We start from the raw sequence: 24,543 nt of genomic DNA, 5'->3' as shown, positions 1-24,543 counted from the left end.
GCACTGAGTGGTGCTGTGGTGGTGCTGAGTGGTGCTGTGGTGGTGCTGAGTGATGCTGTGGTGGTGCTGAGTGGTGCTGAGTGGTGCTGTGGTGGTGCTGAGGGATAATGTGGTGGTGCTGAGTGATAATGTGGTGGTGCTGAGTGATGCTGGGGTAGCGCTGAGTGATGATGTGGTGATGCAGAGGGCAGAAAGGCACAAAAAGCAGTCTAACAAAGGGCAGAAGGGTAGAAAAACAAGGGAAAAACGAGTCTAACAGAGGGCAGAAGGGCACAAAAAACAAGTCTAACAGAGGACAGAAGGGCAGAAAAACAAGGGAAAAACGAGTCTAACAGAGGGCAGAAGGGCACAAAAAACGAGTCTAACGGGGCAGAAAGGCACAAAAACGAGTCTAACAGAGGGCAGAAGGGCACAAAAAATGAGTCTAACAGAGGGCAGAAGGGCACAAAAAAAAGGGAATAACAGAGGGCAGAAGGGCACAAAAAACGAGTCTAACAGAGGGCAGAAGGGCAGCAAAACAAGGGAAAAATGAGTCTAACAGAGGGCACAAGGGCACAAAAAACGAGTCTAACAGGGGGCAGAAGGGCAGAAAAACAAGGGAAAAACGAGTCTAACAGAGGGCAGAAGGGCACAAAAAACGAGTCTAACAGGGGGCAGAATGAATCCCGCCCTGCGTGTTTGTCCACAAAGATGCCACCTTTTTGTGCTATACCGCTACTCAACTGGAGTACTTTCTTCTGTCTAATCAGTAAGTGCTCCCTCGTTGGCTAAATATATAGGGGCAGATTTACAATAACTGGTGCATCCCCAGGGATGCGCCAATTATTGTGTGCCGCAGCTCCGCCACACATGGTGCGCTGCATTTACAATGCGGCGCGCCATGTGGCAAAAACGGCACAGATGCGTCACGCATCTGTGCCGTAAAAGCAGCGCATTGCTGGAGCTGCGTCACGCTTGCGATGCAGCTCCAGCAATGCTCTGGGGGGCCCTATCTCCCCAATGCTGCATCAAGACTTGCGCCTGCTTCAAGCAGGCGCAGGGTTTTGACGCAGCATTGGCCTAAAAGTGACTGAGTAGATTTCACTCAGCCACTTTTAGGAGGCGTTCCTGAGCAGGAACACCCTCCCCTGCGCTGGAATGCCTCCTGATGGCGCAGGGCTTTACAACGTGACATATCTCTCAGATGCGTCACGTTGTTAATACCCAGCACCATGGCGCATCTTTTGTGCTGCCGCTGCGTCACAAAAGGTCTCGGTCGAGGGTGGCAGTGGTGAACCAGAGGGTGGCAGTGATGAACCAGAGGGTGACAGTGATGAACCAGAGGGTGGCAGGGGTGAACCAGAGGGTGACAGTGCTGAACCATAGGGTGGCAGTGCTGAACCAGAGGGTGGCAGGGGTGAACCAGAGGGTGGCAGGGGTGAACCAGAGGGTGGCAGTGATGAACCAGATGGTGGCAGGGGTGAACCAGAGGGTGGCAGTGGTGAACCAGAGGGTGGCATAGGTGAACCAGAGGGTGGCAGTGGTGAACCAGAGAGTGGCAGTGGTGAACCAGAGGGTGGCAGTGCTGAACCAGAGAGTGACAGTGGTTAATAAGAGGGTGGCAGTGGTGAACCAGAGGTGCTTTGATGAACCAGTGGGTGGCAGTCGTGAACCAGAGGGTGGCAGTGGTGAACCAGAGGGTGACAGTGCTGAACCAGAGGGTAGCAGGGGTGAACCAGAGGGTGCTGTGATGAACCAGAGGGTGGCAGTGGTGAACCAGAGGGTGGCAGGGGTGAACCAAAGGGTGGCAGTGGTGAACCAGAGGGTGGCAGTGCTGAACCAGAGGGTGACAGTGGTTAACCAGAGGGTGGCAGTGGTGAACCAGAGGTGCTGTGTTGAACCAGAGGGTGGCAGTGGTGAAACAGAGGGTGGCAGTGGTGAACCAGAGGGTGACAGTGCTGAACCAGAGGGTGACAGGGGTGAACCAGAGTGGCAGTGCTGAACCAGAGGGTGGCAGTGGTGAACCAGAGGGTGGCAGGGGTGAACCAGAGGGTGGCAGGGGTGAACCAGAGGGTGGCAATGGTGAACCAGAGGGTGGCAGTGATGAACCTGAGGGTGGCAGTGGTGAACCAGAGGGTGCTGTGCCCATACACGACTGCATGGGTAACTTCGCCATGCAAGCGGCCCGCGAACACGCAAAAAGCCCCATGAACAGCCGAAAAACCCCGCGAACACGCAAAAACCCCGTGAACACGCAAAAAATCACAAATCCGCAAATTTGCGGATTTTGTGGATTGCGAATTCGATTTCGCGCGAATTCGTGGAACGCAAATTCGCAAATTTCGCCAATACTTAATATTTATTTTATCATTTATTTTAAGTAATGAATTTTATGGGATTTTAATTCTGTAACGGGTGTGGGTTTATAGGGGAATAGGGTGGGAAGTAATTTAATTATAAATATTTAAATATTTTAATTTATTTATTGGTATTTATATTGAATTAATTGTTAATTCATTTTTAACTGGTAATTAATTAAATTTTAATTGGTCATTAATTTTACTTTATTTATTAATTGATAATTATGTTAATGTTATTAATTTATTTTCTGTAGCGGGTTGTGGGTTTATTGGAGAATAGAGTAGGGGTAACAATTACTAATCCCACTCCAAAGAGTGCAACAGTAGGGAAAGCGTTGGATAGCGTAGGGGTAAAAATTACTATTCCCACTCCAGTGAGTGCAACAGTCGGGAAAGCGTTGGATAGCATAGGGGTAAAAATTACTATTCCCACTCCAGAGAGTGCAACAGTAGGGAAAGCGTTGGATAGCCTAGGAGTAAAAATTACTATTCCCACTCCAGAGAGTGCAACAGTAGGGAAAGCGTTGGATAGCGTAGGGGTAAAAATTACTATTCCCACTCCAGGGAGTGCAACAGTAGGGAAAGCGTTCGATAGCGTAGGAGTAAAAATTACTATTCCCACTCCAGAGAGTGCAACAGTAGGGCAAGTGTTGGATAGCGTAGGGGTAGAAATTACTATTCCCACTCCAGGGAGTGCAACAGTAGGGAAAGCGATGGATAGCTTAGGGGTAAAAATTACTATTCCCACTCCAGAGAGTGCAACGGTAGGGAAAGCGTTGGATAGCGTAGGGGTAAAAATTACTATTCCCACTCCAGTGAGTACAACAGTAGGGAAAGCGTTGGATAGCTTAGTGGTAAAAATTACTATTCCCACTCCAGGGAGTGCAACAGTAGGGAAAGCGTTGGATAGCGTAGGAGTAAAAATTACTATTGCCACTCCAGAGAGTGCAACAGTAGGGCAAGTGTTGGATAGCGATGGGGTAGAAATGACTATTCCCACTCCAGGGAGTGCAACCGTAGGGAAAGCGATGGATAGCGTAGGGGTAAACATTACTATTCCCACTCCAGAGAGTGCAACAGTAGGGAAAGCGTTGGATAGCGTAGGGGTAAAAATTACTATTCCCACTCCAGTGAGTGCAACAGTAAGGAAAGCGTTGGATAGCGTAGGGGTAAAAATTACTATTCCCACTCCAGTGAGTGCAACAGTAGGGAAAGCATTGGATAGCATAGGGGTAACATTTTATATTCCCACTCTAGTGAAAATAAATTAATATAACTCACATAATTATCAATTAATCAATTAATAAAAATTCATTACCAATTAAGAATTAATTAATCAGCAATTAAGAATTAATTAACAATGTATTAAAAATAAATACCAATAAATAAATTAACATATTTAATTAATTATAATTAAATTACTTCCCACCCTATTCCCCTATAAACCCACAACCCGCTAAAAAAAAAAAATTAATATAATTCACATAATTATCAATTAATCAATTAATAAAAATTTATTACGAATTAAGAATTAATGAATTACCAATTAAACATTAATTAGCAATTTATTCAAAATAAATACCAATAAACAAATTAACATATTTAATTAATCATAATTAAATTACTTCCCACCCTATTCCCTATAAACCCACAACCCGCTACAGAATTAAATTACGCAAAAATTAAATAACATAAAATTAATTACTTAAAATAAATTACAAAAACAATATACACTTTTCACACATATTCTAAAATACAAAACACTTTAAAAAATTCGATATTATAAAAAAATTGATAATTTTAATAACCTATATTATATACTTCGATATTTTGACTTTCTATATTTTTAGAATCGATAATACATTACTTACCTTAAAAATGATATTTTTACAGTGCTCCTACCCTCCTCTTTACTACTTTTTTCACCCCTTTTTCCCCAAACTCACTTCAACTGAATCACAAAATGGCGCCCAACACTTTCTAGTTCCATGAGACTCTACACAATACCTCACATATTTTCTGTTCCCCAGGACATTCACACCAGTACAGGTCAGTAGTTCATCCTAGTAGGTGTAAACACATGCTGACACTACTTCCACAGCTGTAGTGCAGCAGCCAGGGCACATGATTTCACAGTGACTTCACAGCATAAGACACAATGTTTGGTCTCACGCTTCAATCCCCAAGTCCCACACCATCTCACGTTACCAGCATCAGACTCTGCGCAATACCTCACTTAATTTCCGTAGCCCACCACTTTCACACCGCTAGGGGTGAATACTGTGCTTCGCACCCCCTCTACAGCACACCCTAAACACCCCACAAAGGTTACAGTGCTCCTACCCTCATCTTTCCCACATTTTTTGCCGTTTTTTCCTCTTACTCGCTTCAACGGAATCACAAAGTGGCGGCCAACACTTCCTAGTTGCAACCGCTTTCAGCGCTCGCAGCTATTCACCAGCAAGCTCGTGCTTGTAATGCCTCAGCCAATCAGATGGCAGAATTCCCAAATATCGATATCTGTAAATTTCGATAGTTCTCCAAAACTACTGAGAGGATTTACACCAAATAAACAAAAGCGTGCTTTCTAGACCAATGCCTTTCTCCCTGCCAAAATTGGGGTAATTCCGCTAACCCGTTCGACCTGTAGCCTTGTCTAAAATTTCCTATGGAAACTGCATGGAGTAAACACGTTTTGGGACCCCCCTTTTTTCTCAGCCCCCCTTGACGAATCACCCCCACACTTTCAACATAGGAGCTGATATGAACAAAGAATTAGTTTGGAAAATTTCATGAAGATTCATCAACGATGCCAAAGTTATAGGCAAAACAAAAAATGCTCTTCCTATGGAAACTTGGTCCTAACTATAACTACCTTCAGGTGACCGCCAGTAGGTAGTATATATATATTTGTATTCACATGGCAGTAATGACCAGTATTCTAATGTCCGTGAAAGTCACAAAAGCACATCTCTGAGTGTCACTGAGGTTAAACTTGATCTTCCTTGTATGCAGGTTAAATGGGCCAATTTGATTATTTGTTGCATTTTATGACCCTGCATGCATTGATAATTACGGGTTGATTTGTATTTAGAGCGAGTAACTGCAGTGGGATCTTACTCCTTTCACATTTGTGTTATATTTCAGTCTCTTTCTGTATTACAAGCTACCATTCATTGCCTATTAGGGAATAACATATATTTATTAGGATCCACACATCGTGAAATGTTGCTATATATTGAGGTATTTTGGCCTGTTCCTGAGATTGTGGGCCAGTCTCTGCAGTTGGGCGGGAACTCCCCACATGAAATTTAGAATAGGTATATCTTTTTATGTACAGAGTCTTCACCACAAGTGCGAAGTCTCTGCAGTTGTAAAATGACTATTAGTAAATTTAAACTTTCAGTTTGTGAATACCTAAACATTAGCAAACTTACACATAAGTATAAGTTTACCTTTGTGAATGAGTCCTAAATTTCATAGTGCAACTTGGAAAACATTGGGATATGGTAGGTAATATTTGCGGAGTAATAAGCAATTATGTTCTGAATCCACAGATTTCAATTGGCATAGAAAATTCATTTGAACATTTGTGACTGTACTTAACTTGCATTGACCTGTTCATAACGACCAGGAATGGATACACAGTATCCTGTAGACATCGACTAATTAGGATCAGCCATCTCCTGAGTGTCTTCCATTGAAACTTGAGCTGATTTGGGTGTTGTTCTTCACTATTTACCACATGCCAGAACTAGCCGTGGAATTACATATCTCCTACGCAGATGACACTCAGTTACTGATCTCCCTATCCCAGGCTCCCTCGGCCGAGGCTTCCAACTTTAAGACATGCATGCAGGAGCTTGCCTCCTGGATGAATAAGAACTGCTTAAAGTTGAATGGAGGCAAGACCGAGGTGCTGGTGGTAGACAGAGACAAATCCAGCTGGTCTGCAGAATGGTGGCCACAGTGTTTGGGTCCTACACCTATACCCTGTATGGAGGCGAAGAATCTGGGGGTATGGGTAGATCCCGCCCTTTCTTATGATGGTCATATTCGACGACTAGTGGGGAAATGTTTTGGTGTTTTGAAAACTTTACACAAAACACTGGATTTGCTCCCATTAGAAGCCAGACAGACGATGACGCAGGCTCTTATTACTTCTCGTTTGGATTATGGGAACATACTATATCTGGAAGCATCTGAAAAGAATCTTGGACGACTACAAGTCCTCCAGAATGCGGCAGCATGGCTGATTTTGAGGCTGCCTAGAAGGGCGGTGTCTAAACCAGCCCCCAAGGCTCTTCACTGGCTACCTGTCAAGAAGAGGGTGCTGTTTAAATCCCTTCTCATTTGCCATCGTATCCTCTGGCAAAAGGCTCCGCTGTATCTGCGGAACTTGGTCACCAGGTATGTGCCAGGTAGAACTCTGAGGTCTGGTGGGACCGGGCAGCTAGAAATCCCCAGGATCAAGAAAGCTAGAATGGGCGGCCGCTCATTTCGCTTCCTAGCGGCACAAAACTGGAACAAACTGCCGGCTTGTCTTAGACTGGAAAGGTCGGAGACCAGGTTCAGGAGCCTTCTTAAAACCCATCTGTTTACTAACTAGTTCCTTTGGTAAGTTGATAGTGTGTCTTCTCTTCTGACAGGTTTTCGGTCTCCACAGCGCGGGGACACACCGGGAAGGCGTAACCAGGCGCTCTATAAATATCCTTATTATTATTATTATTTTAAATATGTAGTTTGTGGCATGGAAGTAGCTGCCCCCTGTGTGGGGCTGGTCTTCAAAGACGGGGACTCTGTCTTCTCTTCTGCATCGTGCAACTTTTAAGTCGCAAGTTTAACACCTAATCAAAAAATATTTTTCAGTTATTTGTAATAATTTTTTATCCACACATTGTTATTTCATCAATTTAAATGTCCTTGTGCTTCACGTCTTTTGACAATATAAGTGACAAAAGTCCAGGTGAAGACGCTCTCATTCACGTCCTAATAGGACCCGAGCGTGATGTCATGTAGGGTCAAAGGGGCGTATGATGTCATTCATTCAACAACTACATCCATATTTTGGTGAAATGTAGCCCATGTGTCCCTCTGAAGCTCTGCTTTGGTTCCATTGTTCTCAGTAGTGCTACTTTAATGGTGTTTCTCACTGCTTATTTGCCAATACCGACATCTGGCACATAGGAATTAGTAAATTATTCTTTTCTCTCACCTTTGTCGCCGTCTTATAGTTAGCTTTCGGCAACACAAAATTAACATAGGGTATGGTTATTATTCTCCATTCTTCCTCCAATGATACCGCCAATAAAAAAACGAGAGCAATTTTATAGTGTCACTTCTGTACATATGCCACAGTAAGACTAATTAATGAGTAATATCACTCTTAAACTTTCCAGACTGCAAACAAATGCAACCACACATTTAATTTACGGCAACAACAGTGATCTGAATGGCTTCTCTAATGCAAACCTTGACTAACAACAAGAAAACATGTTTTCAATGCTTCATTAGAAGCACAAGTAGTTAATGTTTATAGAATATCAATAATGCAGTTTATAGTGCTGCATAATTAAAGACACCCTATGCTAATAAAATAACCCGAAATCAAGCACAGACGTGGAATAGTGGGCATGAATCTGATGTGTTTGGCTCCCTTTCAGACAAGCTTAATTACATTAAATATGTAACACCCTACCCCTATAAAAAATATATTTTGTCACTTACAGCTCACATACCTCACACCCATTTATTGAATTAGCGAGGATGAGAAAATGACAACATTATAGCCCACAAGTGAATACTTCTGGAACCTGGATGTCTAGACTACGCAATGGCAAATAACAGAATGCTGGAAAAACATTAATATAACACACGAGGCAGGCTTTTAAGAGGGCACAAATCAATACACTAAATGTAAGCCACTGCGAAATATACGAGCTTCAAATACACATCTTCAAGACTGTGCATAATCATAGGGACGTTCGGTATATTTTCAGTTGAAATCTTAATACACAGATATTGCTTAAACATGAGTTTTGCTGAGGGGCTCACTTTCAAATTTTCCATATTTTGACTTCATGTATTATCTATAATTTGTCACCGCGCCAAATCAATTTACAGACTTTTTATAAATGTTCTGGCAATGTTATCTCTATTTTATTGCTCTGTCTTTTTCGAATATCCCCAGCAACATTTCTGGCATTAAATGAACAGACCTACGTGCACGTGTTTTAAATAATTTGTCGATGGTATCACTGCTTCAAGAGTTTTGACTCCCATAAAGTGCACAATTTGCAGCTCCAGAGGCGGAATTTCTAAAACATTGCACCGAGGACGCATTTTTTACCTTTGTCTGTGTCTGACCTCATTGGGAAATGTGGTGTTAAAGAATGGGCTGAAAAGGTAAACCCCATGTACTGTATAAGAGGATGATCTGTATTTGCAGTGGTGATGCCCCTGTTCAAATTAGGTTCACAATCACAGGTTAAAGGGTTGTGAAGGGACATGGCCCAGTACAGCACCAGGAGGTGAATTTGAATTTGAATTTAAAATTATTTATTTAGCGCACGGTCACCGGCGGTTTCATGGCGCTATAACTGGCAGATAACATGGTGGGAAAAGTGAAACCTAAGAATTAAGGGGACTAAAAAGCTAGGAATAATTAAAAAGCTTCCTAAAGTTTCCTAAATTGCATATAGAGAGTGGAGGCTCTAAGTTCTGGGGGTAGGGAGTTCCAAAGGAGTGGGGCAAGAGTCGCAAATTTCGATCCTCCCCATTTCTTCCTCCGGAACCGAGGGACTGTAAGAAGGGATTTAGTAGCAGAACGTAGTTCCCTGGTAGGAATGTAGGGTGTAATCTCAGATGAGATAAAAGCCGGTGCCGAGTCCAGTCGAGCTTGAAAAGTGAGGGAAGCAAGCTTGAACTGGACACGTTCACGGACAGGGAGCCAATGCAGGGATTTGAGGAGAGGGGTAACATGATGGAACTTTGGCAATTTGAACACCAGACGCGCCGCCTGGTTCTGGATCTGCTATAATCGCCTTACACTATATGCAGGTATACTAGCATATAGGGCGTTGCCATAATCCAGGCGGGATATGACCATTGCCAAAGTAATCAGTTTGAGGGCATCAAAAGAAAAGAAACGGGACACCTTGCGTATAGTGCGCAGTGCAAGAAAAGAAGAGGACACCACAGAACTAACCTGGGAGTGAAGGGTGATCTGGGAATTGATTTTGATGCCTAGTGTTTTTACTGAGGTAGAAGGGAGAGGAGGAGAACCTAAAGAGGGGGGCCAAAAGAAAGAAGACCAGGGACTGGATGAACCACCCGTCAACACCAGTTCAGTCTTGTCTGGGTTGAGTTTCAGATGGTTGTGGCTCATCCAGTCTCGGATATGAATCATAATGGATTGAAAATTAGAAATAGAAGAGATAGAAGAAGACAGATTAAAGACAAGTTGGAGGTCATCCGCGTAATTGTACACGGAGACCTCCATCTGCTGCAGTGAGAAAATAAGGGGAGCGATATAGAGGTTAAACAAAAGGGGAGAGAGGGAAGAACCTTGGGGGACCCCGCACTGAACTTTCCAGAAGTCCGCCGTAAAATCACCCAGGCGAACCGCCTGGGTGTGGTCTCTCAGGAAGGAGGACAACCATATCAGGGCGGTGCCCCCGATCCCCGCCGCTCCGACACGGGAAAGTAAGATGGTATGATCAACCGTGTCGAAGGCGGCTGAGAGATCGAGGAGGACCAAAGCCTGAGTCTGGTTGGTGTCCATTCCCTCCATGAGGTTGTCCAAGACCGATAGTACAACGGACTCCGTAGAGTGTGCGGGCGGAAGCCGGCCTGTCGAGGGGCTAAGATCCCATGCATCTCCACAAAAGAACTCAGAGCGCAGGTGACATGGAGCTCGAGTACCTTTGCCAAAAACGGCAAGAGGGAGATGGGGCGATAGTTGGTAAGGGCCGAGGGATCTGCCCCCGGTTTCTTCAGGATAGGGACAATGATAGCTGATTTCAATGAAGCGGGAACAACGCCCTGAGAAAGGGAACTGTTGAGAAATTGGAGAGGGGGATTAGAGCAGGAGGAGAAAATATGACGGAGAATATGAGAAGGGCAGGGATCGAGAGGGGAACCTGATTTGACCAGCGGGATTATTGAAGCCAGGGATTCCTTGGTTAGAGGAGGAAGGGCAAGGAGTTGTCCCTTAGAGGGGGGGCACTGGGGATCCACAAAAGCTGAGGAAGGAGGGGGGATATTGGCTTTAATGGTAGCGATTTTCTGAATGAAAAAATTATTAAGGGAATGACATAGTTCAGGAGAAGGGGTGGGCTTCAAGGTGGTTCTATCGGAGAATGCCAGATTGTGCACGATCGAGAATATTTCCCTCGATTGGTTCTCCGCAGCGAGGACTTTGGAGGAAAACTAAGTTGATTTTGCCGTCACGATGGCCTGTTTGTATTGGGTCATGATGTTAATGAACTCCAATCGGAGTAAAGGGCAGTAGTTTCTCCTCCAGGCACGCTCCGCTCTGCGTACCGTTAGCTTGATGGTCTTAAGGTCCTCATTGAACCATAGGTTTGCGTCCTTCTCCCGCTTTGAGGTGACCCGTCTCATGGAAGCGAGAGAATCGCAACCTGAGGTGAGCCACTGATTGATGGAAGTGACCTGGGAGAGGGTAGACAAACCTTGCAGTGGGAGGTAGGAGGTAGTGAGTAGATTAGATAGGTGGTCAGGGTCTACTCGCCCCCAAGCCCGAACCCAGACATTTTTTGGAAGTGAGGACTTAGCTGGGGGGTGGATGAACAGGGTAAATGAAATTAAGTGATGATCCGACCAGGTAGAAGGTGCAATGGAGATGGACTTCACAGGGCAATTCAGCGACCAAATCTGGTCTAAGACATGTCCTTTAACATGGGTGGAGGAGTGAATATGAGATGTGAAATTTAACGATTGGAGAGTGTCGGAAAATTACTTTGAGGAAGGGCATTCTGCAGGGTCGGCAGGCCAAAAATTAAAGTCACCCAAAAGTAAAACGGAGGAGTTGTTAATAGTAATTGTAGCCAATACTTCCAAAAAACTGGGGAGAAACTGTAGGGGCGATTGGGGAGGACGATAGATGAGTATACAGGTAAGTGGGGGGGAAGTAGAGGTAGTACGGATAGCTAGGTACTCCGTAGTGGCGATATCCGGCAGGGTGAGGATTTGGAAGGGGACATCGGCACGAGCGATGACCGCGACCCCTCCCCCAGCCCTCCCATCAGATCGATCTGAGCGTATAGCATAGTATGGTACTGGTAGAGTGGCCAGAAGGACGGGGAGGGAGTCCTCGCAAAACCATGTTTCTGTAAGAAACAAGATGTCGGGTGAGTGGAGGTCCAGTAGCACCGACAGTTCATGCGAGTGGGCTACAGCAGATCGGGCATTCAAATAATAGGCCGAAAGCTTTCAATACTCATCATAGAAGCGCTCCCACTAGGCGGTGCAGCTGGACACAGGGTCACTGCATGGACCAGTTACACAGGATGCTATCGGGGACCCTAATGCCTCTATCAGGGATTTCTTGTCCCACTCCACATGAAGGCTTGTGATACAATGTCATCAATGCAGAACATAGTTCTAACACAGGTGCCAGAACATGGCTGAGTGAGAATGACAGGGAAGGATCAGAACGCAACATATGTTGGGGTCTTTCTGAAGAACTACCGGGAGGGAAAATACTTGATATTCGATCAAAACCTTTTCCAGATACCAGGAGCTTGAACAAAAAATGTCCTTTCTCTCTTTCCCACACACCCAAAATGAGGTGCTCCTAACACAAAGAGGTTGGCAGGGTGCTAGTACTTTGCTTTTTTGTAAATATATTGAGTTGTAGCACGTACTAATTTCACCCTGAACAATAACACTTTAAATCAGTTCCTGGTGTTTGCGAAAATCAAGACAATGAACAGATAATAAAAAAGAAAAACTGGGTTGTGACTCTTGAAACGACACAACATTCAGTGAGCACTCTTTCGGGGCCATTTACAACGCCTGCATTAATGCACCTTAAAATTGAATGTAGAGGATCAGCATTGAGAAGCTGACATGCAAAGAAAACCTAGATATGGCACCTTTCTACTTAACTAGGAGTTCGTTCTCAGGGCACCACCACATTGTACTCCAATATGTTTTACTTCTTCTGCACATGTATCTTTGTGTACCAACATCACAGTTTGGATTAGACATAGCTATAATGTTTATAAAGTGTAGGATAGTGATCATGAAAAATATCATCACCAGGGTGTAAACATAGGGCCTTATGTAGTGTTTTGCAGATGGGATGGTTCAGCACAAATGTGTTGGATATTCTGTCCGCAAATTACAAGTGCATTATAGCCAATGGCACCTATAATATAGCAGAGGCAATATCCGTCACGTTTGTGATAGAATATTCAGTCTGTCGAACTTTAAATAAGGCCCATAGTGTCTCTTTCTCTCTCTCACATCACTATCATTTAAAGACTGACCAAATACTGAATAACCACAAAGAATATAGTATACTAGCGACCCTGATTACAAGAGCAGGGCTACATTCTGATTCCTGTGCAAACATGTTTCCACAGGTGTCGGAATTACGAGTTGTGCAAAAATGATCACTCCTTTGGTGTTTTCCCCCTGATAAATTCCAGCAGGTTAAAGCGGCCAAAATGTACCAGAGGGAAAGGCCTGTGACAAAGGAAAAACATGTAGAATTTGGTGAGCTAAATGCCAATTTCACATGTTATGTATGCTTCATTTTGATATGCACAACTTGTAATTAGCAGTGAACATTGTACCATTTAAATCCCGACCCCTCTGGTATCGGATTTTAAAATGTGTGATAATAATCACCTTCCTAGCCAGACACTCATAGGGTTATATTTAACCCTATGAGTGCCTGGCTTATTCCCAAAGGGAATAAGCCATCGGAGCGCCACTTTTAGTGATGTTCCAGTGGCAAAATGCCTTGTACCATATTTACAAAGTTATGTTAAGCTCCTTTTTTGGGGTTAACGCTGCCTACTAAATGTGGTACCCTTTCACACAGGCACCTGCGAGGAAGGGGCATGCAATGGGTGTTGCTGTTGGCATTCCACTGCAACACCCATTGCTTTTTGATGCTGCCCCAGATTTACAAGGAGGTGTAAATTTGAGGCAGAGCCAAAAACTAATGCTATGCAAAAGCAGGCGTTAGAGTGGTGCAAAAAGAAGAAATACTTGTATTTCTCCTCATTATTGCTTTTTCTATTTGTGCTGCATTCTGCAGCACACTTAGAAAGCACAAAATGCCATTACTTATTGTTTATGTGCAGGAAGGTGTCCCTTTCTGCACATAGGCAATCATTAAATTTTGGCGATTTGCTACTTTTATGCATGCTGCAGAATGCAGCACACATAGAAGTAGCAAATCACCACTATTATTTGTTTATGTGAAGGAAGGGACACCTATGCTGTAATTCCTGATGAGAGAAGAGTAGCTTTTTCATGTTAGGTATGTTCCGGATAGTAATTATAAATCATTCTCACTGGTGAAGTTGGAGTTAACATTACTGTTTTAGAAAAGCCACTTTTAGAATGTGGACATTTCTCTGTACTTATTGCTCTTCGGCCCGCAGCCTGGCTCCAATACAAGTCTGGGTTGGATAACAGCTACACAATGTGCATTTCCTCTAGACAGCTAAAATCACAGGAGGGTGTGACTCATCTGCATTCTGAGGATGTATCTGCATTTTGATGTGTCTTCCTGGACAAGGAGGAATGGGAGGTGCTGACACTTACACTTCAATAAGTAGTGTCATGTCTGCACACAAAGCACTGATTTACCCCCCAGGGTTAGCCTGACAGAGAGGACTGGGTTGAAAGGGATCCTTTGTACTTCTGAGAATTCCTTTGAAGTCATCCCCTACATCAAAGGCACTTTTGGGTATAAGTACTGGGTCTGTAACCCCCTAAAATGAGACACTTCCTGATCTTGAACTGAACCTCTGTCAGAAGGCCTGCTGTGTTGCTTAAATGATCCAATGTGACTGCTTTTTTGGAAGGACCTCTTTGTTGCTTGTTGCTCTGCTACCTGACTTTGCTGGATGGACTCTGCTTTCACGTAGCCTGGCTAGAAACAACGCCAGCTTATGTTCACATTTCTTGAGTTGCCTTCTTTCTGTGACACAGTGAAATTTGACATACATTTTTGTACATGTCAGTGAAGGATAGGATTTTTTGAAAATGTATTTGCTTACATTTCAACTTCATAGGAACACTATCATGACAGCTCAAACATTTAGTATGATGTATAGAGTTCACTGCACCAATGTCATGACTTATTGCTGCCCGGTAGACGTCAACACTATCTAGTTAACATAAACATTTGCATACTGACAAGACCTCAGAATACCTGCACAGGTACTGTTTATTATATGCACGATTATACATCTCTGTTTAAATCAGAGGAGTACTGTGCTGACATTTCAAGGTTGCGGCATGCTGGAATTACAGTTTAGCTGACTCCTGTCACCTCCACGAGGGATGTCCCGCTCTACACCAAGACGGACAGCCTGATGACACTTGCCCACAGGAAATAGTGAGTTAGATCACCCATAATATATTAATGGCATATCACCCACCCTAGGCCAAACTAGGCTAGGGAATGTTAGTTAGGAGCAACTAACATTATACTATATTACAATACATTTAGGCCAGCATATATTCATTCTTTTAGCATAATGGTGGAATTATTCATTCTCTCCATTATTCTTGTATTGCTAATTATGGCAATATGTTTCATTCTATTAGTGATTGTACATATATAACTGAAGAACCTTACTGGTTCAATAAGTATTGAAACTGCAGATTGTATATTTCTTTCATATTTCCTTTTAGCATGCATGAGAGTCTGAACAAAAAAGGTTCTAGTTCTGTTACCATGATTTATTGGGGCATCATGGTTGTCATGTTCTGGGGTTGCACACAAATTTGTTACCCTGTAAAGTTGAAAGTGCAACTGGTGAACTGTGAGGGGGTTTGGGAAATCAGACTTGTACCATTCCAAAGTTTATGTTTTCCAACAAATGCACAGTTTTTACTGAAAAAGTATGAAGCCGTAAAACATGGTGCCACCAACATTACTGCTTGGGCACTTATTCATTGGATCGCCTGAGTAGTTTTCTTTTGCATACCCAAAAAACCCTACTCATCTACCAAATGGAGACCCACGAGATGTAAGGGAAAAATCGTGCTCAGCTGAGTAGGGATCCCCTATGTATTTTCTGAAGGTTGTTCAAGCTAGAAATTTTCAAACGATTGTCCCATAGTGTACCCTGTCTGATTTTCACATACTCTGATGGCTGCACCAGCAGCAATAAACATAATTGAAAACTGCAGACATGCAGTTACTCAGAAGCTTCAAGAACATGGTCTCACACTCACAGGTGTTACCTTCGTGATAGAGGCTCATGAAAAATTTAGGACAAAGGTGCTCTATTCATGGGTTAAATTCTCAGCAGCTAACAATTTATCAAGATTGTTTCATACATATACTGCAACTGATTTTCCATGTACCTACCCAGCTCTTGAAGATCTAGAAATACCTCTAACATACCAAGAACCCCAAAAGTGGATTAATGGCACCATACCACACACTATAGAATAAGTTTGACTTGGTCCCATTAGCAATGAGGGAGCAATATGGCCTTTCTTTGCCGCCTACACACTACATCCAAATATTGCTAATTTCACAGCAGCACAGGTCCGAACAATATGTATCAGTTTAGTCAGAAAATATAGACGCCTGACACAGTTTGATATGTGATCAATGGCCTTAACTCCTCTGAGGGCTTTTCAAGCTTCATAACCACAATGAGTTACACGTGTATCAGCCCACCAACTATATACTACTGACTATGGGATAACACGAGCGCTAATTACAAAAAAGTATCACAAAAACGTATGCAACAGAGAGTAGAAATAATTTGGGAGGCAGACCCAGTAAACCACAAAGTAATAGAAATTTTGAAAAGGTTAACTCAAAGCAAGCACCCAGCTCTTTGGCACAAAAAAAGTGAGATAATAGGAAAAAGAAAGAAAAGACAATACCATGAAGTGGGTCTCCTCAACAGGAAGCCACTGAAAAGTGTTATAATCTACGCAACCATGAAACTAATAAAATGCCTGACAAGTATCGGGATACTAATGCACGTTCATCTCGTTCCTTTCAGGAATAAGCTGAAAAAGGCTCGGAGAAAGGTGGATGGTCAGAGCACAGATCAGAGGAGTATTGAAAGTAAAGAAGCACTCAACAACGCTCATCTCACTACATCATACAAACGAAAGACAAACCTAAACAGTCCAGGTCTCAATTCAAATAGAAGAAAGTGGCAGGCATCAAAGCGAAACATGCCATGGATATTGAGGACACTGCTTCTGAATGGGGAATGTGCCCTGACCATGTTGGACAGTGAGACAGAAGTCACAATAGGCTGACAGACCCTGATGGATTGTCTGGCAGCAGCAGCATTGAGTGACTATATCAATGTGGAAAGTGTGAGCATTTCACATTGATTATTTGAGATGGAGCTCCAGATCGAAGGGGATATACCTTGGGAACACCAAATAATGGGTCTTCTTTTTGGGAGAATTTGTCATTCGGCTATGACATTCTCTTGGCTGAAAAGGGTTAGCCACTAGAATTTGTCATGGACTGCCCAAAGAGAGAAACAGTAATTTAACCTACTTTTCCTAACCTTGCCCAAGAATCAGTTAAAAACTCATATGCCAAGGAGTAGGCATTAGTGCTGGCTCCTGCATTATACCGCAGCCATGGGGGTGGGATGACAGTTCCTTATGTCACTTAATACCACAGCCTCAAAGACACTACCCCATCAAGAATAATGGCAAAAATCAGGTTAGAGAAATTCCCACACAAAATGAATATCAAAGTGTAATAGAAAGTTGCACCTCTCTCATGAATAATCCCCTGTTTCTAGTACTGAAACAAGATCGGTGATATCTAGTATTAGATTAAAGACATCTAAACACAGCTGCCTGTACATTCACAGTAGAATATGCACACAGGGCAGCAGTGATGAACAATAGTTGTGTAAATAATACAAAACTACACTAGATATATTTCAAATGGATTGTTATGCCAAAATAGAGCAACTGAAAGCAGGTATTTGACAAGATTCAGTGCTCTGGGTTCTCAAAAACTGTTCTGTCATTTACCCCAGGGGTATAGGGATAGCCCTGCGTTGTTTTCAGTCCGGGTTACAGAACTATTTCGACAACTTAATGACCAAGCCTTGTCTTATGTCGATTACATTTATTTGACAAATGAGGACCTATCCACACACTTGACAAGAGTAGATTGCACACTTCTGGTATTTTCTCACATGGGCTTTAAAGATAACTATAAAAAAAAATCAAAGATTTCCCATCTCAATGTCCTATTTCTGGGATACGAGCTGTCAAGTAAAGGCAAAAGGCTTGAGACACACTTCTTAGAGATGTCTGTGCTTTTAAAACCTTCAAACACACTAACGATTTTACAATCCATATTATGATTCCTAAATTTTGTCAGAACTTTCATTCCAGATTACGCTGAACTGGTTAAACAATTCTATGACTTGATTTGTCCAGACTTTTTAAGTACACATTGGACAACTGAACAAACACAGATTTTATGTTCAGTCCAAGCAAACATGCTAGCTCTAAAACACTTCCACACATGTGTAAACACCACAAACCTGGTGAAACGAATAATTGCAGGGGCATAAGGATACATTTACGTTACATTTCATGCATTTGAAACAGTATCAATTGCATATAAATCTCATTTATATACTGATGTTGAAATACATTTTGCACTGACAGAAAAAATACTGATGGTGGTACAGACTGTTGTGGTGAGCGAGAGAGCATTGGCTCAGGGGAAACGAATAACTGTTGTTACCCCAGGTCCTTGCCTTAGAGTCTGTGACATCCTCATGCAAAAACGTTACATCTGCGATGGATACAATGGGCCAACTGTCACACCGAAACAGATGTAGACTGCATCTTTGACATTACAAACAAAATAATTCCTACAGTATGAACAGGAATATCCTCAGCCTGATGAAGTTATGCCTCTTGATCAGTATGATTACCATATCTATACTGATGGCTCTGCTGAGCTAGTTTTAAGGATGAAACATTAGTATTGAGCAGATGTGTGTTTAGTCGTAAAGGGGCGCAAGCAGGATGGACAAATCCATGGTGAAAAGATTCACAAGCAGTCCCTAGGGGACTGCACAGCACAGATGGCAGAACCCAGAGCTTCAATTCTGGCCCTGAAGAATAGGGACCTGGATTCCCCACACTGTGGGTGATTCATATTTTCTGTGTTCAATGATACAATGAAACCTACAGGACCCAGAATGGATTCAGAGTTTCTCAAGGGTACACAATAAAGCATAAAATGCTTTATGTACAGGTAGCTAAGCCAAAAGCATGTTTGCAACAGACTCCTGTGATTCATACCTTGGGTTACCAATGTGTAGGCGTATACACTGCAGGGAATTTGATGGCTAATGAAGCCGCAAAAGAAATGGTGAAAACTGTTGCAGTTGTAGCAACGACTTGTTCCAGCACGAGAACAGATCGAGACATTATGGTAGCTCTCATTGCTGTACATGATGCCACCCACCTTCAGAAAGGCTTTCACACAAAATACTCTACCAGTTAAGTGTTCAAAACATACCATTTGCAACTATTACCGGAGTAGGGAATCAGGTAATACCAAATTCAGATCGCAGGTCAGGTTTAATCCTAGCAGCACATGAGGGTGTAGCGTCTGCACATGCAGGGGTGGTGGCTACAATTTCATAATTGCAGCAAAGCTATTGGTGGCCAGGTCCTTACAAATAGGCTTGGGACTTTGTCTTTAAATGTGAAATCTGCCAGCAGATGAAGTGTTCCACCATAGCTTGTCCACCTCAGTCACCACTAATTATCTCAAACAAGCCACTCACGTTCATTTATCTGGACCATGTTGGCTGCAGTGGATTTATGCTCTTGACTCCAATGGGTCTGGCCACAGTGATCTGCTGATTATGCCGCACTGTTATAGAGGACTTGCAAGTCTTTATTGAGACATACGTAGTTGCCACATTCAATTCTGACCAGAGGCAAACTTCACCTCCAAGGCTTACAAAGACACCAAGGGAAGACTGGGTGTGACCATGCGCTATTATTCCCCATACCATCCTGAGAGAAATTCATTTGTGGAGAGAAGAAAACAGGACTTTAACAGCAAGGGTATTTGGCTTAGATCGCAGTTGCACCCATCACATGCACTAAACAATCTGTCTAGAAAATCCGTGGGTGGTTGGACTCCCTGCGAAATCCTGTTCCGGGTTAAGATGTGGATACCAGACCTCAACAGTCCCAGCACAGTGGCAACAGATACACCATTTGACATAAATGAACATTTGGATGTTTTACAGTAACTCAACTGCTTCTGGGATGCACAAACAACGCCCAAGTAAAATACACCACCACTGGAGGAGTGAAGGAAGCCCCAGGGATTCCTGGTAGGATCCCTAAGATTGGGGACCTGGTCTGGGAGGAAAACGTGGACAAAAAAATAATTTGGCCCATCTGAGAGAGAGCTTGTTCCATCCTGGCTGTTGAAGGTACCATAACTGTGCTTTTACCGCTACTCGGTAGCTGCAAAAATAAGAGATTTTGGTCAATAGATGTCATCAAACCACATCCCGTGGCTGGTTCTATACAGTAGACCATGGGGTCTCTTGGGTAGTTACCTGTCTCCTCTGACTACCATACAGGAAATCTCATTCAAAGCTTTGATACCTGATGAAGCCTCTACTCCACTGCTCTAGATGTTAGTAACAAAGTATCTCTTCTTCTTAGTACATCAACAAATGTCATACTAACAACTTATACAGAAACACAGATTTCTGTTCTACAACCTAAAATGGAAAGAGTCTAAATCAAAGTACCACAGTATGAGCAAACTCCAAGTTCTACGGAAGTTCCAGAGCTGCTATAAATAGATTGAACAGCCTCAGGCTACTTTAACTATGATGACTTCTCTTCAGATGATTTGGATTTACCTCCACCTCCTCTTCCACTTCTTCAATGCAGGCTGCGTGTACTATACTTTTGGTTGAGGAATACATACTTTGTTAATCCATGGTTATACCTTTGGATTAGAATTCTGTTACTTTTCCTGTTCCTTTGAATTGGTTTTGTGACAGTCTTTTTCCTGATTGTGAATGGACATTACCTCCCAGAACACTCTACTGTAGAACTTGTGAACTTGGTTTTAACACCCCATTCTTTATCACGCAAAGAAAGAAGAGACCTTTCCCTGGTGACCATCTCTAGTGTTCCATTTCCTAATGAAATTGTATGGGATAGGGTATCGTATGACATATTCGGTTCTACTGAAGTTCTAATAATTCCATATCTGTTAAAAATATCATTGAATTACTTTATCACTCATAGCTCTTTTTCTGATTATTGGAACATCAACACAGTGCATGACATGCTAGAAGATCCAGAGTATTCAACTGTTTATAATTCGGATGAACTGTATATTGGTAGTGCTAATTAATTATCATGAAATGTTCTGATATCAACATGATGGAAATCATTTTGTGCATAAAGCAAGTACTCCATGTACAGTTTTTAATTATACCCAATGGGAACACTGCCCAATACTGCCACTGGGTAGTTCCAACACATTTGCACAGAAGTTTTTACATTTTTCAGGGCACAATTCCAAAGACCCGCAATCTTATTATAATAGGCTCACATCAGCACCAGCTAAGAAAAGTATGCTCACAGACACCAGGCTGATATATTGTGCATCTATTCTTTCGCATTTGTCCACATGAGGGTTTGAATTTTGGAGCGACAATGTAGGTGAATCAATTTGGACAACTAAGGAATGGCAGGTTCAGGATAATGAGGCATTGTTTAGAGTATGCCTTATAACACATCAAATGATTTTCCTAATCAAGACTGTGCAACAAACTTCATGCCTTGGCCTGGCCAAGATAAAGGACATAAACACAACAAAGACGCTCACATTTGCACATTTTGCAGACTGGCAGCAGTTAATGAATTGTTATGTTAAAGGAATTTCTTAGGCGCAAGTATACTGAGCTGTTTCATGGTGCTGAAGGCGGAAGGGGCACAGCATTGACAGGCAATTACCTTACTGATATGCTTGGGTGAATAACCAGGTTTTAAGCTTTTTCCTGAACTGAGCATACAGGGTCGCTACCCTCACTTCCACAGGAAGCGAGTTCCAAAATTGCGGGGCCAGAACAGCAAATCTGAGCCCTCAATGCTTTTTACATTTGAATGGCAAAGTGGACAGTAGGTTATGGTTGGTACAACGCAAAACTCGGGAAGGGATATAACGCTCACTTCCAGAAGAAATAAAGGCTGGGCCATTCCCAGCAAGGGCTTTAAAGATGCTTCAGCCCAGTTTAAAGGTGCAGCATTTGGCCACTGGAAGCCAGTGTAGGCTCTTCATCAGAGGTTTGAGATGATGCCGGGTGGGCTGACAGGTGATTAACCTGGATGCATGGTTTTGCACCAACTGCAGACAGTGTAGTTGATATGCTTGGATACCAACATATAGTGAGTTGGCATAATCAATATGTGAAATTATCAAGTCTAGAATGACCAGAGAAAAGGCCTCAGTGGTCAGGAATCTGCTGATCTTTTGGATTCTGTGCAGATGGAAAAAGCATACTACTGAGCCAACCTTGGCTTTCATGGACAGATCGCTGCTAATCACAATCCTCAACCTCTTAACAGAGTCAACTGGAAGTGGGGACTTACCCAGAAATGGAGGCCTAAAACTAGGGCTCCATAGGTTAGCTGGTCCCCCTGTCAAAATGAGCTTGTTTTATCAGGTTTCAGTTTGAATTGATTATCATTCATCCAATTACTAATGAAGCTCATTGTAGACTGAAAATTGGACACTGAGAGAGTGGAAGAATTGATATCAAACACCAACTGCAAGTAGTCAGCATAGTTAAATCTTCAACCATTCTTTCACATAATGACCGGATCAGAGGTAATAAATGCAAATTAAAAAGAAGGGGCGACAAAGAAGACATCTGAGGTACCCCCACAGGTCAGTTTCATTTTTTTGGATGAGAAATTGGCCAGTTGGAATGCCTGAAATCGGTTGCTCAAGAAGGAGGAAATCCACTTCAGAGCCAGACTCGGTGCTGCTGACACTGTCTATCAGCAGACCATGATTGACCGTGTCAAAGGCGGACGATAAGTCAAGCAATACCAAGGCCTGGGTGAGGCGCTTTCAGCCCAGAGGAATGTCTGGACAACGGCCTTCACTTTCACTATGACACCTACAGTTAATTGGGTACCACTCATGGGGGATGGTTAGTGTGGCCCTCAGCCTCAACTTTGGATTCACCCCAGTCCCTCATGACCCAGAGTAGCCTTTTGACCGCTAGTGACTTGTAAGCACTATTTTCAAGGCAAGTCAAGTCAGGGATATTTGTATAGCGCACATATCACTGCAAGAGTCTCATGGCACTTGCAGATGGCTCTGACAAAGATGTAAGATAGTGACTTAATTTTCGAAAACTGCAAAAACAACAATGATGGACAGAATGTGGATCAATGTCACACATTCACCCCAGTCAAAAGATCTGGGCCCAAATCCATCGTTTTTCCACTCCACACCACCCTGGGTTAGACAATGGCGATATGCAAATCAGCGCTGACCCTGTGCCCTATGGGAACAGTCCAGTCCGAACTACAAAAGCCATGTCCTTCCCAGAACGGAAACAAGCATCCGAGGACCGGCCCGGTTTCGAGGTAACACCTCTCATCAGCCCGGCTAGCTTGCTTCCAGTGGTGTGGAGTGCCTGGGACTCACGTCTGAGCATCCCCAGTACACTTAGAGCGGTTACTGCAAAAACAACAATGATGGACAGAATGTGGATCAATGTCACACATTCACCCCAGTCAAAAGATCTGGGCCCAAATCCATCGTTTTTCCACTCCACACCACCCTGGGTTAGACAATGGCGATATGCAAATCAGCGCTGACCCTGTGCCCCATGGGAACAGTCCAGTCCGAACTACAAAAGCCATGTCCTTCCCAGAACGGAAACAAGCATCCGAGGACCGGCCCGGTTTCGAGGTAACACCTCTCATCAGCCCGGCTAGCTTGCTTCCAGTGGTGTGGAGTGCCTGGGACTCACGTCTGAGCATCCCCAGTACACTTAGAGCGGTTACTTTCTTAATTTTCGAAAAGCCAAGTCTTCAGCTTTTTACGGAAACAACTGTGTTCGGGGGTGGTGCGCAGGTGTAAAGGCATCTTATCCCAAAATGTCAGCGCACGAAAAGAGAAAGATCGACCCCCTTTTCTGGCAGCATGAATTCTAAGGGGAGTAGGCAATGCCTCATTGCTGGATCTGAGCAATCTGCATGGTTGATACCAGCGTTGCTTCTGCGACCAGTATTTGGGACCATTTCCATACATTTGCTTATGAGTCAGGCACAATATTTTGCAAATAATTAATTTTTTCACTGGAAGCCAGTGGAGGGCTCTTGAACTGGGGGCAGAGGAGGATCATTGCAGAAGGTCAAGGACAAGCCTAGGTGCGGTGTTCTGCAGGACCTGAAGCCTGTTTAAAAGGTTTTTATTAATTGAGAGCAATAGGGCGTTGCCATAGTCCATTCCGTTTATGATAAGTCTTTGCATTTAATTTTTTTTATTTCATACCTCTACTGATTGGATTTTTGTTGTTTTGGTCTTATTTTGCTCAGATATATAGTCCCTATTTTCTAAAACCGTGTCAAGAATCTTTGTGGTGGTTTCATTTTGTTACAGTGTGTATTGCAGAAATACTTTGCACATTGCCTTTGTAGATAAACCTGACTGCTCTAAGCCAAGCTACCAGAGGGTGAGTACAGGTTATTTTACAGTGTATCTAATATACCCTGCCTAGATTGGTGGTTCATGCCTGGGTGCGTACCTCACCCCACCAGGAATCCCATTTCTAACAATGATTTTTATTGATTAATACTCATATAGTGAATCTACTGGAGCTTGGGTGTGGATTCTAAAAGCGAACTGCAAGCTGATCTGCTCCGCTGTGACTTGAAGAATGCAGATGGTTAGTGTGTTGGG

The sequence above is a fragment of the Lissotriton helveticus genome, chromosome 1_1 (genome assembly GCF_964261635.1).
Source record: "Lissotriton helveticus chromosome 1_1, aLisHel1.1, whole genome shotgun sequence".
NCBI lineage: Eukaryota > Metazoa > Chordata > Amphibia > Caudata > Salamandridae > Lissotriton > Lissotriton helveticus.
Note: the sequence above shows the minus strand (reverse complement) of the source record.